The sequence below is a fragment of the Danio rerio genome, chromosome 17 (assembly GCF_052040795.2).
Source record: "Danio rerio strain M-AB ecotype USA chromosome 17, GRCz13ab, whole genome shotgun sequence".
Taxonomy (NCBI): Eukaryota; Metazoa; Chordata; class Actinopteri; order Cypriniformes; family Danionidae; genus Danio; species Danio rerio.
The window spans coordinates 3190414-3205000 of record NC_141037.1 but is presented as its reverse complement, the minus strand read 5'-3'; the positions used below and the strand labels follow the sequence as shown (position 1 = coordinate 3205000).

Sequence of the window (14587 nt, the reverse complement as noted above, 5' to 3'; positions counted from 1 at the left end):
GATAGATTTTGGCAACTAGTTCAACATTTAAGGGTGCTTTCACACCTGCCTTATTTAGTCCGGTTTAATCGCACTAGAGTTGGTTTTCCCTCTCGGTGCGGTTCGTTTGGACAGGTGTGAATGCAGCAATCAAACTCGAGTGCGCAGCAAAAGCGGACCTAAAAAGCGACCTGAGAGAGACCTGCTTGAAGAGGTGGTCTTGGTACAGTTTCAAGCGAACCCTGAAGCGGTTCGTTTGTGGTGAGAATATGATCCGAACCAAAACAGACCCATCCGCAAAAAGTACAGCACCTTTTGGACTAATCCAGCTGCCGTAAGCCAATGCGCTGTGCATTATGGGATATGGAGGAAAAATATTTGTAGACAGCGTTTTACCAACAGAGAGAGAGAGAGAGGGGAAAACATTACCTGATGGGTCGTTGGTAGTATTTCCGCAAGATGACCATGTCGCAGTTTAGCTAAATTAATTCCCACCTCCTCCTGAAGTGACGTGTGATGCATTAAAACATAGTTTTCCAGCCGCGGCCGCGCTTCATTCTCCAAATGTATAGTTTGTCTAAAGCAGGGATACAATCAGCCGGCGCAGTCGTAGCTCCAGAGTAAAAAGCCACATTTCGTGTCTGCCGGTTTGTTTACTTGCGGGATTCATTAGGTGCGTTCGACTTCATGCAGCGCTGCGCAGATCGATCGAAATCTGTCTTAAAGCGGTGCATTCTGGTTAGAAATCTTGTCCGGATTGATGCTGCGCCGACGTCACGTGACCGTCACATGTGGCATCAAAGTACCGCGACAGCGCTCCGAGATCAGACGGCAGACTCAGACTGTGCAGCTTCTGAAGAGCGACTGCAGGAGCTTTGATGACGACACCGATATTACACGATTGGCCGAGTTCACCACATGACAACAAACACGTGTATTTCGGGTTTATAATTGGACAAATTCCGATTCAAAAGTTTCAAAACAAAAAATTCACTTTTCACACCCTCTATCCTGTACACATCTTGCTTATTAAAAGACTACAAATATTGTACTGCAGTAATCATCTTTTGTTAAATAATCTGGTTATAAAGGTTAGCTTGTTTGCACAGGTTTATTTTGAACTTTTTTTATACAGACTATTTACTGCATTCATCCCCATGAACTATTTTATTAAATAATTATAAAATGGTTTTATTATTATAATATAAATATATATTTTATTTCCTGTCTAGCAGTTTAAAGGCTACCTGCTCTTTCTGGGAAACTTCTACATCGCTCACTTATTTTACCTTTTGTTGCTTTCAACACAATCTTTTTGGATTAAAATGCTTTTTTGAAAATTCATTCATCATCCAAAATAATCTCATTTATTAAGACCTAATCAAAACACCTTGTTTTGCTTTTTACATTGGAAATTTTTATATCTATAAATGTACACATATGTAAACCCTTTTTTAGCATATTCAAACAAGAAGTATTAGCCTAAAGATTGATGTTTAACTCCTAGAATTTATGCGTATTGCTTTGTATTTAATAGACCTGTTCGTTTTTATGTTTATATTAACCTCTCATTTCCTCTTATTTCTCTCATGCATTTGTTATATTTTATTCATAATTCTCTCTTATTGTTTAAAAAGGAACAACAGTTTGTAGAAACTGTATTCTGTTTTATTTGTAAATGTTTTGTTGTTATAAATAAAAATTATAATGACGCCATGTGATTGGTCATCATGACTGCAGCAACTTTGAGTCCCGAAGTGTCCAGCTGTCCGTCTTGACGGCTCCGTTTTCAACTCCTCCCCCGCCTGCGCTCGGCTAATCTCGTTGATCACCGGCTGCAGCTGAACCTCATGTCGAACGCACCTAGTGGCATTTTCCCGCACGTTAATTCTGACCAATCGATAAGCAGTTAAGGAAATATGTTCAACAACATCTGGCCAATGAGAGATTTGGATTATGTCAGATGACTGCATTTTGGTTCTTTTCAACTGGTTCGGACCAAAGCCAGCAGTGTGGTGTGAAAACCACCCAAAGACGGCAGAAAATGCAACAATGTATCATTTACTACCCTTGGTCCGGACCAAATGAAGCGAACTACAGATGTGAACGCCCGCTTACAGTTTTTCTTGTTTGCTTTGACCTGGTTAAAAAAAACTAGGATCCACTCCTTTTTTCTTATCAATATCCCAGCAGAGCAGAAGACAGGTCTTGCATATGTGTAAACTTTCTCATTGGATTGACTCATTTTCCCCAACATTTTTCAAAACAGTTAACACAGATGTCATTCAAGCAGTCCAAACTCCCTTGTTTTAGCTTTGACAACCAAACAGAAGCCATCTATTCCTAACTATTAGAAACTACCAAGATCAGTATGAAATCACTGAAGCACTGGTTGACACTACCTCACACAAATCTCCAATCAGTCCAAAATCCTTATAAAAACGGTGGAAGGTCTGTGTTGTTCTGTGCCAGCATGGATGGAGGAGGTCAGTATTGTCCTATACTCCCAATAGATTTGACTGTATATTGGTTTACATGTGTTTACTCTAATATTTACAGTATTTTATTACTTTTGTCTGTTTTTTTTTTCAGTTTTCAGCCACAGTTTCTAAAATGTCCTGAATTCAATATAAATTTAATCAAAGCATTTCTTATTCTGCATCCAATTCTTTGCAAAAAGGCAAATTTGACAGCCCAATAGGAAAGACAACAAATGGCATTGGCAATAGGCTACAATGGCAAGCAACGGTGCACTGACTCACACTGAGTTCTGTATTTTGTTGTCCGTTGTGTAGTGATTGCAGAAACACAAACACTACATGAAAGCCTGCTGTGACTGAACTAAACTTGAACAACTGCACCGCGGGTAAACCGAGGGCTTAAATGAGAGGATCTGATGAAAAAAACATATGTTTACTTCACAACAGAAAGTCGTAATGGAGTTTAAATAAGTGAATCATGCTTCAGTTGGGTGGCAAAACTTTACTGTAAGACATTATTCAGATCATGGTGATGTTTTAACTGACTGAAGTTACTATTGCTGACTACATAATGTTGACTCCTAACATCAGCGTTAAAGATCTGGGGCCTCATGTATCAACGCTGCGTACGCACAAAAACTTTGCGTACGCCAGGTTTCACGCTCAGAATCGCTCACGTTTGGATTTACTAACAATGAACTGAACGTGGGAATGTGCGCAGCTTCACGGCAGCTTTCTGGCAGGCGTACGCACATTTTTTGTGCGTGTCTGTTTTGTTTCCATTGGCGACTCCTAGAGGCAGTTGTGTTAAATTCCTCTCTACAAAGTGTCTGAGCCTTGCAATGGCAGCTGTATGAGACGGGTTCATCTAGCAGGTATATAAGGTTTCCATACCATACAGTTGACCAGCTAAACATTAAAGCACAATTTGCAGCGGTCGCCTGTTTTCCCAATGTAATCTGAGCGATCTACTGCACACACATTGCTATAAAGACACTATCTGAAGATGAATTTGCATGCGTGAATCAGAAACATTTCCATTCAATAAATGTGCAAATAAAATATGATGCACAAACTTATTAATGATTCCTACTTGTCTTTCTCGTGATAAATAGTTGGCAAAATCTGATATGTAGCGGGGAAAAAACAAGAAAAAGTTCATCAGACACTGGATTCGAGCCGAGTTCATGCTCGAACGTATCAATTCATGATCACATGCGTCTAACGAGTAGCGCCACTGAAACAGTTAAGTGTCCTGCAACATTTTACAGATATAAACCACACTATTTCTTTTTTTTTTAATGCACTCAGTGCAATGTTCAGACCCAACTGTGTTAACCGCATCAGCTAAACTCTCCCACTCTATTTTTTTCTTTTGTTGTTAATTTCGGAGAACAAACTTGCAAATAACACCGCTTTTCTCCGGTCTACCTCCGAAAGCAGCACCTCCACTTCACATTCTGTTCAAAGTTTCTCTTTTTGCTTGCTTTTGTCGTTGCTTTTTCGTTGGGTTTTGCCATTAGCATAGTCATTAGCATATTCATACGGGGGAGGAGGCAGGGAGGAGTTTTGTGCTCGTGCATGTTGCGCTCAGTTTCACGTTCATTCAGATGTACAAAAGAATATGCGTGAGATTCGGCGTACGCAGTGTTTCATACATCTGAAATTTTTTCTGCGTACGCACATTTACAGCTTTGTGCGTACGCAATGTTTTAGTATGATTTCCACGCATGTCTTCGTACATGAGGCCCCTGAACTTCCCATCAGTACTGTGTAGCTAACCTCAGAAGCAGCTATGCACTTATACTGTACTTAAGGCTGCTGTCTTGTGGGCTGTTCCATTTCAATTTGAGGATGGGTAGATGTTAGTGGTAGATGATAGTGTTCATGTGTCTTCTGAATACACGTTTCAAAAAATGTATGACTGAGTTTTTATTATACAATATTTATTCTGATGATTTTGAATCTTGAAACTAATAAAAACGAATCTAAAACTTCTCTTCACTGGCTGCCCGTGCACTTCAGGATCCATTTTAAGGTACTTTTATTTGTTTTTATATGTCTAAATGGTACTGCACCCCTTTACCTCTCTGAGCTTCTCTGTCCCTACACACCTTATCGTTCGCTCAGGTCAGCCGACCAGCTCCTCCTGGGTGTGCCCAGGACCAGTCGAAATCTCAGAGGGGATCGAGCTTTTGCTGTGGCTGCACCAAAATTGTGGAATGAGCTGCCGTTGTACATTAGACAAGCCTCTTCTATCAGTTTTCAAATCTCTTCTTAAAACCCACCTGTTCAACTTGGCTTTTAGCACAGCTTGAGATGTTGACATTTTATGTTTATTTATTTGTATTTTAAAACTTGTTTTACTCTAGCTCTCTGCAACTCTCACATGGTCGCCCACTGAAGCCAAGCAGGGCTGCGCCCGGTCAGCACCTGGATGGGAGACCACATGGGAAAGCTAGGTTGCTGCCGGAAGTGGTGTTAGTGAGGCCAGCAGGGGGCGCTCAACCTGCGGTCTGTGTGGGTCCTAATGCCCCAGTATAGTGACGGGGACTCTATACTGCTCAGTGGGCGCCGTCTTTCGGATGAGATGTAAAACCGAGGTCCGACTCTCTGTGGTCGTTAAAAATCCCAGGATGTCCTTCGAAAAAGAGTAGGGGTTTAACCCGGCATCCTGACCCAATCCGCCCACTGGCCTCTGTCCATCATGGCCTCCTAACCTTACCCATATCATAATTGGCTTCATCACTCTGTCTCCTCTCCACCAATCAGCTGGTGTGTGATGTGCGGTCTGGTGCAAAATGGCTGCGGTCGCGTCATCCAGGTGGATGCTGCACACTGCTGGTGGATGAGGAGATCCCCCCCCATTGTGTAAAGCGCTTTGAGTGCCCAGAAAAGCGCTATATAAATGTAAGGAATTATTATTATTAATTATTATTTGTTGTCAGCACTTTGGTCAACTGTGCTGTTTTAAAGTGCTTTATAAATAAATTGAATTGAATTGAATAAATAATTTCAAATTATAGAAACTAATATTTAAAAAATGAGTAAATCTGCCTCTAAAAACTAATTAAAACTAACTGAATTTAAAAACAAAAAGTCAAAACGAAGTAGAAACTAAAACTAGAATCCAAAACTACTATAACCCTGTAAAGTAGACATACAATTCTGTAGTAGTAAGAGAAATCTGTGTTTGATTCAAATTTAGCCTCTAAAATCATCAAAACATTTACATGTGGATTGCTGTAGCAAAGTAATGCTTTTCCATATCATATACAGCTAGTTTAGTTCATCAATTCCCCTCTAGCGCATGTGTTTGGACTGTGGGGTAAACTGGAGCACCCGGAGTAAACCCACGCCAACACGGGGAGAACATGCAAACTCCACACAGAAATGACAACTGACCCAGTCGGTACTTGAACCATTGACCTTCTTGCTGTGAGGCCACAGTGCTTACCACCATGCCGCCCCAATACTCCAGTAAGTAGAGACAATTTTGGAAAACTCATTGTGACAGAGGTTTTGAGATGAGCTCTGTTATATGACTGACGGAGAAATGAGAGTAAACGCAGCAGGAGTGTGTTTGTGTGTAACTCCTTGTCTAATAAGATCAGTTCACATGATCGCTCCAGTAGAAATGAGGATAAACACAAACTGACAGCAGAAAAATGGCTGAACAGCAGCAGAAGAAGACCTTCACTTCAAAACATCTGACTTGACAAACACACAGTTATAAGTATTATTATTCATGTTCAAGAGTTCACACTTAGCTGATGATTGATAATAAAGCTTGTTTGGCGTGCTGTCCTGGGAGAGAGCCCTGAGCTTATAGGATATTTGAGCCCTGGGCTCCCTCCCGTTGCAAGGCAAGAGGGGAGTTTGAGCTCAGGTAGATCTCGATGACTCGCCCTCCTGCTTATTGTAGCTAAGTGTCAGATATGGATGCTGAAAGGTGTACTCAGCTTGGCTAAAATATTTGGATTAATTGTTTAGGGTGCTTGTTTTTGAACTGTGGGAGGAAACCGGAGGGGAAAACCCACACGATCACGGGGAGAACGAGCTAAACTCTGCACTGAAATGTCGCCTGGTTTAGAAGGGAATTAAACCAGGGGCATTCTTGCTGTGAGGCAACAGCGCTAATCACTGGCCACCGTGTCGCCCGTTTGAAAGAAGGGAAAGTAGGGTTGGGTTGTGGGGAGGTTCTATAAGACGAAGATTTTGAGATAAGAAAAGTCTGGTTATTTATAGTGAGTTAAGGATCATCTGATAGGATAATTAGTCATTAGCTAAAGTTGGAACAGCTGAGAACAATCATAAGCATGTGATCCTCTCGAAATTTGTTTATAAATACCCTTCACTTAATGAACATTCATTCATTCATTTTCTTTTCGGCTTAGTCCCTTAAAGGGCACCTGGGTTACCCCTTTTTTCAGATTTAATATAAGTCATTTGCGTCTCTAGAATGTGTATATAAAGTTTCAGATCAAAATACCCATCAGATTTTTCATTATACCTTTTACAAGATGCTGTTTTATACTGATTTCCAGCAGGGGGTGGTTTTGTCGTACTGCGCCTTTAAGACGAGTTTTTCCTGCCTACTGCTTCTACATGCCTCCTCCCTCAGCTGCGTCAGACAACAGACAGACTTAAAGGAAGAAGGTCTCACGTAGCGTTTGTGAGATACTACAGTAAGAACTAACCTTTACTAATCAGTATTGTGAAGTTGCATTGATGAGTCACACACAATATCGTTACAAAGTAAACACGCGCGCACACACACACACACACACACACACACCCACACACACCGCAGATGACACACACACACAGGCAGGCAGGCAGACAGACAGAGCGCGCTTAGCTTAGTTAGGGCTAACCTCAAGTACTGTGTGGATATCTGTTATGCTAATGTACAAATAAACCTGATTTAACTTCCACAAACCGGGTTTGAAACGTCTTCTTTTATAATTGTTCTGACACGCGGCTGTGCTGATGAAGTAAAGCTGAAGTAAAACGCTGTAATTAATTACACACATGCCCTGTTTTAAAACACTTTAAACATGTGAAACTCACTCTTAATCACATTTGATGATGATTGCTGATCCTAGCAAACAGAACAGAGCTTTTATTCCCGGTTGCTTTGCGTATGTCTGCCTGGTCTTGTTGACATATACACGTGACTACCGGAACATGTTAATGCGCGCAGCTGTCAATCAATTCGGTGGGCGGGGGGATTGCACACCTACGTAATGGTGCGATCGATTTTAAAACAGCTCCAATTGGCCGACCCTTTTTTTTGTAGTTAAATTGAAAAAAAAGGACTGGGTGTGTTCATATCACCCCAATATGACGGTCTATACACTATGCCAACACACAGATCTGTCCAAACAGCTTGAAAAGTAGATTTTTTACCATAGGTGCCCTTTAATTAATCCAGGGTCGCCACAGCGTAATGAACCGGCAACTTATCCAGCACATGTTTTACGCAGCGGATGCCCTTCCAGCCGCAACCCATCTTTAGGAAACATCTATACACTCTCATTTACACTAACACACTACAGACAATTTAGCTTACCCAATTCCTCTATAGTGCATATAGTGTTTGGATTGTGGGGGAAACCGAAGCACTCAGAGGAAACCCATGCTAACGCAGGGAGAACATGCAAACTCTACACAGAAACGCCAACTCACCCAGCCGAGGCTCGAACCAGTGACCTTCTTGCAGTAAGGCGACAGCACTACCTACTGGGCCGCCGCGTCGCACTAAGTAATTTAATATAATTAATTTAGTACAATTCATTCATTCATTTTCCTTCAGCTTAGTCATTTATTCCACAGCAGAATGAACCGGCAACTACTCCATCATATGTTTTACACAGCGGATGCCCTTCCAGCCTCAACCCCAGTACTAGAAAACACACACACACTCATACACTACGGCCAATTTAGTTAATCAATTCCCCTATAGCGCTTTTGTTTGGACTGTGGGGGAAACCGGAGCACCCGGAGGAAACCCACACCAACACGAGGAGAACATGCAAACTCCACACAGAAACATTAACTGACCCAGGAACTTGAACCAGCAACCTTCTTACTGTGAGGCAACAGTACTAGCCACTGAGCCACCGTGTCACCCCATGAGCAACTAATAATGTTGGAAACATCAGAGAATTGCACATGTAACCCCGCCGGTCCTACACAAGCCAACCCACTTCAAGCTGGGATCGAACTGGCGACCTTCCACATGGGAGTCGGTTGCTCTAACAAGGAGGCTAAAGACCATGGCCTCTAGAATCTGTCGATAGAGCAACTTTAGAGGTCAGAGGAGTGAGGTTTACTTGCACAGCACTTACTAGCTGGCCTCCGTTACACACATAATCATTTGCATGGATGTACAAAAGCATTTGCAACTTGTTGAAAGGAATGAGAAGCTGCTTTTCTGATGTGCACAACTGACACAATGATCTGAAGACTGAACAGGACTGAATTCCCGCTATGAGAGCGCAGCTGGTCTTGCGTGTGGATTACAGTGCACGCGACAGAAATATGTTTGTAAGGAACATTTTTTACCCGAGAGCTTTTCTCATCTGGAAATAGTGAAATACATATTTGCTGCTCGTCTCCTTTTAAAAAAGACGCAGCTCCAGTTGGTGTTGATTGTCCTGTCTCGACAGATTTGGTAAGCGATCAGTGGTCTTTGTTTGTTTACTCAGATGGCAAAGTTAGTTTGTATCGTCAGCAGTACTCTTTCAGTGTTTAAAGACAGACCCTTAGTCTGAATTATTTAGTTACTCAGTTTACAGTACGTTAATATCACTACAATATTATGGACTGAAAGATCAGCTGTAAATACTGCTCTCCAAGTGTTAACATGTAAACACCACAATCAAACTTTTACTATTACCTACTACCGTCATTGAGGATTTTCACCTCATTTTGTCAGAGGATAGTCTACACCCTCACGGCTTTCTGACGCTACCTACTGAATGAATCTAAGGCTGCTTTCACACCTGTGAATCGATTCAGTTGTTCCGAAACAGAGATTACAATTGTTACATTGTTGCTCTTTGCTCTTGGAGCGGTTCGCTTTCACACTGCAAAGTTTCTAATCGGACCAAAAGAGCTAAAACAAGTCACGTGCGAGTAAACTCTCCTCACATTGGTCAGAGTGTCAGGGTTTATTTTGCAGCGTCCCGCTAAGCTGTCAGGAGAGGTGGTGGTTTGGTGGTGATTTGCAAGGTGCGTGCGCGCGACGTGTCTGAGGAGAGATGTGGTGGGGAGGGGTGATAAGGGTGCGCGATGATGCATATTTGAAGACCGGGAGGGAGACGCGAGATTACCGGGAAATCCTCACTCGTTTGCGGGCATCCGGAGACTCGCGAAACTTCCCGCCATACTCATAATTCTCTCTTCATATAGCCGTAAGCCTATTACATATCCATAAAACACTGTGATATAACCGCGCTCGGATCGGATCGCTTTCTCACTGCAATCGAACCGCTCCAGAGTTCGTTTCAATCGAGCCGAGACCACCTCATTCAAGCGATCTCGGAGCGATTACTTTGGCGCGTAACAGAGCGCGATTGCCCTGTTTACATATGCCAAACCGCGCTAACTGGGCAAACGAGACACGTTCCGAAACAAAAGTGTAGGTGTGAAACCACCCTAAGTTACAGAGAAATGCGGATGTTTTTTTTGTTCTCATACAGCGTGCGGTATTAAACATTCCATTAAAACGACACTCTTTCAGCAGTCCCTCGCATACAATATTTCAAGAGTTCACACTTAGCTGATGATTAATAATAAAGCTAGTTTGGTGTGCTGTCCCGGGAGAGAGCCCTGAGCTTATAAGATCCTCGAGCCCTGGGCTCCCTCCCGTTGCAAGGCGAGAGGGGAGTTTGAGCTCAGGTAGATCTCGATGACTCCCCCTCTTGCTTGTTGCAGCTAAGTGTCAGATATGGATGCTGAAAGGTGTACTCAGAGTTTAGCTAAAGTATTTGGATTAATTGTTTAGAGTGCTTGTTTTTGAACTGTGGGAGGAAACCGGAGGACGCGGGGAAAACTCACGCGACCACGGGGAGAACGAGCAAACTCCGCACAGAAATGCCGTCTGGTTTGGAAAGGAATTAAACCAGGGGCATTCCTGCTGTGAGGCAACAGCAGCTAATCGCTGGCTACCGTGACGGCCATCTGAAAGGAGGGAAAGTAGGGTTGGGTGGGGGGGGGTTCTTCAAGACGAAGATATTGAGATGAGAAAAGTCTGGTTATTTATAGTGAGTTAAGGATCGTCTGACAGGATAATCAGTCATTAGCTAAAGTTGGAACAGCTGTGAACAATCATAAGCACGTGATCCTCTCGAAACTTGTTTATAAATAAACTTTACCTCGTTTGTCACGGGGGGCCTGCAGGAAATGTTCCTGGATGAAAGTAAAAGCGCCAAACTGCATTTAAAGTCGACAGATAAAGAATTTGTCAAATAATTCGATTACTGATGTCCATGTAAACACAGTCACTGACTTTCTCCTGTGTCTGTGTGTTTGTTTTGCCTCTGTGTAAATCAGCACGTGCTTAAACGGAAACTCCCATTTTTATGCAAAACCTTCTCTCTTTCGCCACTCCCACCTAAACAGAGCTGGACACACCCACTTTCCTGACGTTTTTCAAACTAGAGGTGTAATGCTGCGTTCACACCAGACGCAGAACGCGCGTCAACCGCGAGTGATTTACATGTTAAGTCAATGCAAACGCGCGAATAGACATCCTGCGGCGCGATACGTGCGAATGAAGCAAATTGCGCGAATGGCGCGAGGCGAATTGGTCGTTTTGCGCGTTAGACGCGCTTAACAAGCATTTCGCGCGAATCTCTCGAGTTCGAAAATCTGAACTTCAGCGTACATTTGCGCCGCATTAACCAATCAGAAGCTTGCTCTTGTGGGGGCGTGATTGTGACGTAAAACCTGTTGTTGGTGTTCCGAAGGAAATCCTCCAGCCTTCACCGACAACAGTTCATCAAACTGGGCTGGGCTCAGTCAGAAGCACCGCTGAAAGCCTCTGTCATCCAGGTTAAGTTTCTGGAGGAGTTTATGAGCTCACAAAGCTGGATGCACCTCTGAAAGGATGTAGTGGACTCAGACACGACCCTAAACGTATCGAGCTGTTTTTCAGTCGTCATAAAGCACATTAACACTGTTATTTTTTTCATAAAATCCATGTTAGCCATTTACCTATGAAGCTAGAGTCTTCGGGCAGACAGAAGCCCTGCCCATCACGCGAATCCGCGTCTGTTCTGAAGTGAATTTGACGCGCGAATGAAGCGAGTAAACTCAAATGTTCCTGTGGCTATTTACGCGCGAATAGCGCGATTTATCCGCATGTTCCGTGTCTGGTGTGAACACAGCATTAAAACACCCTGCTGAGGCAGGGGGGTTTCGTGGCCATTTAAGGACTGCAGTTACACATCATCCACCAGCGGAGGCGAAATAACCCAGTTAACTAACCCAAACCTGGGTAGAAGAAGAGACTGAATCAGCTGGCTAATGGAAGCCAGCAGCTCCTCATGCCTTCCTGTGAGTAACTAGCGTGTGTTTGTCTAAATTTCTTTACTAGAAACCCTATTTTTGTGCTGCTACTAATTAGGCCTGTCACAATAATCAATATATAGACTTCTTGCACAACACATGGATATGAGCTCAATCATTGTTGGTGATGCAACATACATCGCCCATACATGAAACCAATTCTAGCAACACTTTAGCTGTGCAGAATCTCTATCTCTATTGGAGGTGTCAGTGTCAGTATGGTTAATAAAACACTATAGTATTTACTATTAATTACTATAGTATATTTTCATGTGGGTGTCTGACAGCTGAAAATAGATCTGCTAGCAGATATCACAGCCTCTATTGCTCTGTAGCTTGTTAACATTTGTTATTATTTATTTAATATATGTGTTTTCACATTCTGACTCCAATGCCTGATTATTAAACTGTTCAAATGACTATAATTACATGAAATATTCCTAAGAATTCAATATGATGTGTTCTTTGGAAGAGTGTACTTGCATTGTGATGATATTATATTGTCATTCTGGCATTATATAATACGTGGCATTAATAAAATGGTCTTAAAATGACAATAACATCGCATATACATGCATTATGTTGTACAGCAAAACATACATATAGTGACAGACCTGCAACTAGTTTATGAAATGGGTCAAGATTTCAAAGTGAGCCTCGGGGTTTTCCTCTTTATAAACACATGATGCTGCTGAGATGTTTCCATGTGATTTCATGACTGCATATAGATTATTTGCACTAATGTTGAGATTTGGTCATTTACCACACTGTAAAACATCCATATTTTGTCATTCATTTTCTTATCGGCTTAGTCCCTTTATTAATTTGGGGTCGCCACAGCGGAATGAACCGCTTATCCAGCACATTTTTACGCAGCGGATGCCCTTTCAGCTGCAACCCATCTCTGGGAAACATCCACGCACACATTCACACACATACACACTACGGACAATTTTAGCCTACCCAATTCACCTGGTCCGCATGTCTTTTGGACTGTGGAGGAAACCAGAGCACCCGGAGGAAACCCACGCTAGCGCAGGGAGAATATGCAAACTTCACACAGAAAAGCCAACTGAGCTGAGGACCAAACCAGAGACCTTCTTGCTGGGAGGCGACAGCACTACCTACTGCGCCACAGCGTCACCCACTACATTCATATTTAGTCATTGACAAGTGCTTATATGGTTGTAAATTGCATTATTGCAGTGGCGTAGCGGACGGGCCCGCAGGGCATGCACCGCAGGGGGGGGGGCCGCATGATTAGGGGCGATCGTCGTGATTTTCAATAATTGTAAATCTGGCAACCGCAATACTCAAACTCTTGGGAACAACTGTGGTCGGAACCAGGGCCGGAGTGGGACTCTTTTTCAGCCCTGGAGTTTTCAAGCCAATTCAGTTTCTAATGACACTATCACGTCTTTTTTTTGAGAAAACAGCTGTTTTAGAACTTCAAATGTTTAACAGCCCTTACAGTATTATATGTCTTGAAAATAAAAATGAAAAAAAAAATGTTATTCAGATGTGGACCGACCCCGGGTTGGTGGCATCATAACCTAACGAGCTAACCACAGTACCACAACAGCTGTACATTGAATGATGACTTATCTTATAACATCATTAACCTGCAGGTTGCATCTTGCTCACGAGGCTACAAGAAAATAGATAAAAAGAGCAGAGCTGCGGTAAAATAATCAATAAGAAGGCTGTGGTCAAGTAAATAAATAAATAATTTTTAAAAAGTGTGACTGCTGAGAGCGACAGATTCTGGAGCTAGGGACACCGGCCCTCACGGCCAAAATATGGACCGGCCCACTGGGAATTCTCCCGGTCCTCCCGATTAGCCAATCCGGGCCTGGTTGGAACCAAAGTTCACAGGTCTGTGTTCTCTGAACACCTCTCAAGCGGTGGACTACTTCATTCTGATTGCTTGCCGCCGAACCGCGTCATAGCTCAAACTATAAAGTTAACTTGATTTCAACTCCTCGACGCTCACAGCGAAGAAGACGTGCCGCGCTGTTTCTCGCCGCCGGTTCTCATTGAAAATGAACGACTTCTGGCTACTTTGACGCTCTCGCCACTTTCGGTTTGTGATCCCTCCTCAGTTTGTGAAGGCTTCCCCGTGTTGTCTCTCACCCCCCCTTCATCAGGGAGCCCCGTCAGTGATCTCTGCAGGGGGGCCTACGCCACTGCATTATTGGGATGTTGATCTCTCTCACTTCTGCTGTTGAAAACTCAACTCTACAGTTTAACAAAGTTGCTTTTACTGACATTTTAGTTGTTTGTAATAATAATTTAATGCATAAGAAATAATATATAAAGAAACAAGTGTGTAAAATAACAGAAAATCTACTGGCAGTTTAGTGCAAGGTGTTTGTAGCGTAATATACAACACCAACCCAGACAATACAGCACTTTACACGGTTACAGATGCTCATAAAAGTTACTTTTCTCTATAGATATTTACATTAGATGTCGCCTACCCTGTTGTTGTATTGGAAGGAATGCGTAAATAGAGCTGCCATTTTAGTACAGGGTAGCACTCCGTTAAA

General features: G+C 42.7%; 1 protein-coding gene and 1 long non-coding RNA gene across 4 annotated transcripts in view; one reads left to right on the top strand and one right to left on the bottom strand.

Annotated features, from left to right (window-relative positions):
- LOC141378503 (uncharacterized) overlaps positions 1-2899 on the top strand; it is a 4187-nt gene extending 1288 nt beyond the window's left edge. The window contains exons 2-3 of the long non-coding RNA XR_015513065.1: positions 1-652; positions 1847-2899. The exon at positions 1-652 is cut by the window's left edge and continues 586 nt beyond it. This is a non-coding gene — a long non-coding RNA (uncharacterized LOC141378503). The remainder of the gene's footprint in view (positions 653-1846) is intronic.
- The window catches only part of pak6 (p21 (RAC1) activated kinase 6), a 94740-nt gene that overhangs the window by 76565 nt on the left and 3588 nt on the right, over positions 1-14587 (bottom strand). The gene's annotated exons all lie outside the window — the stretch shown is intronic.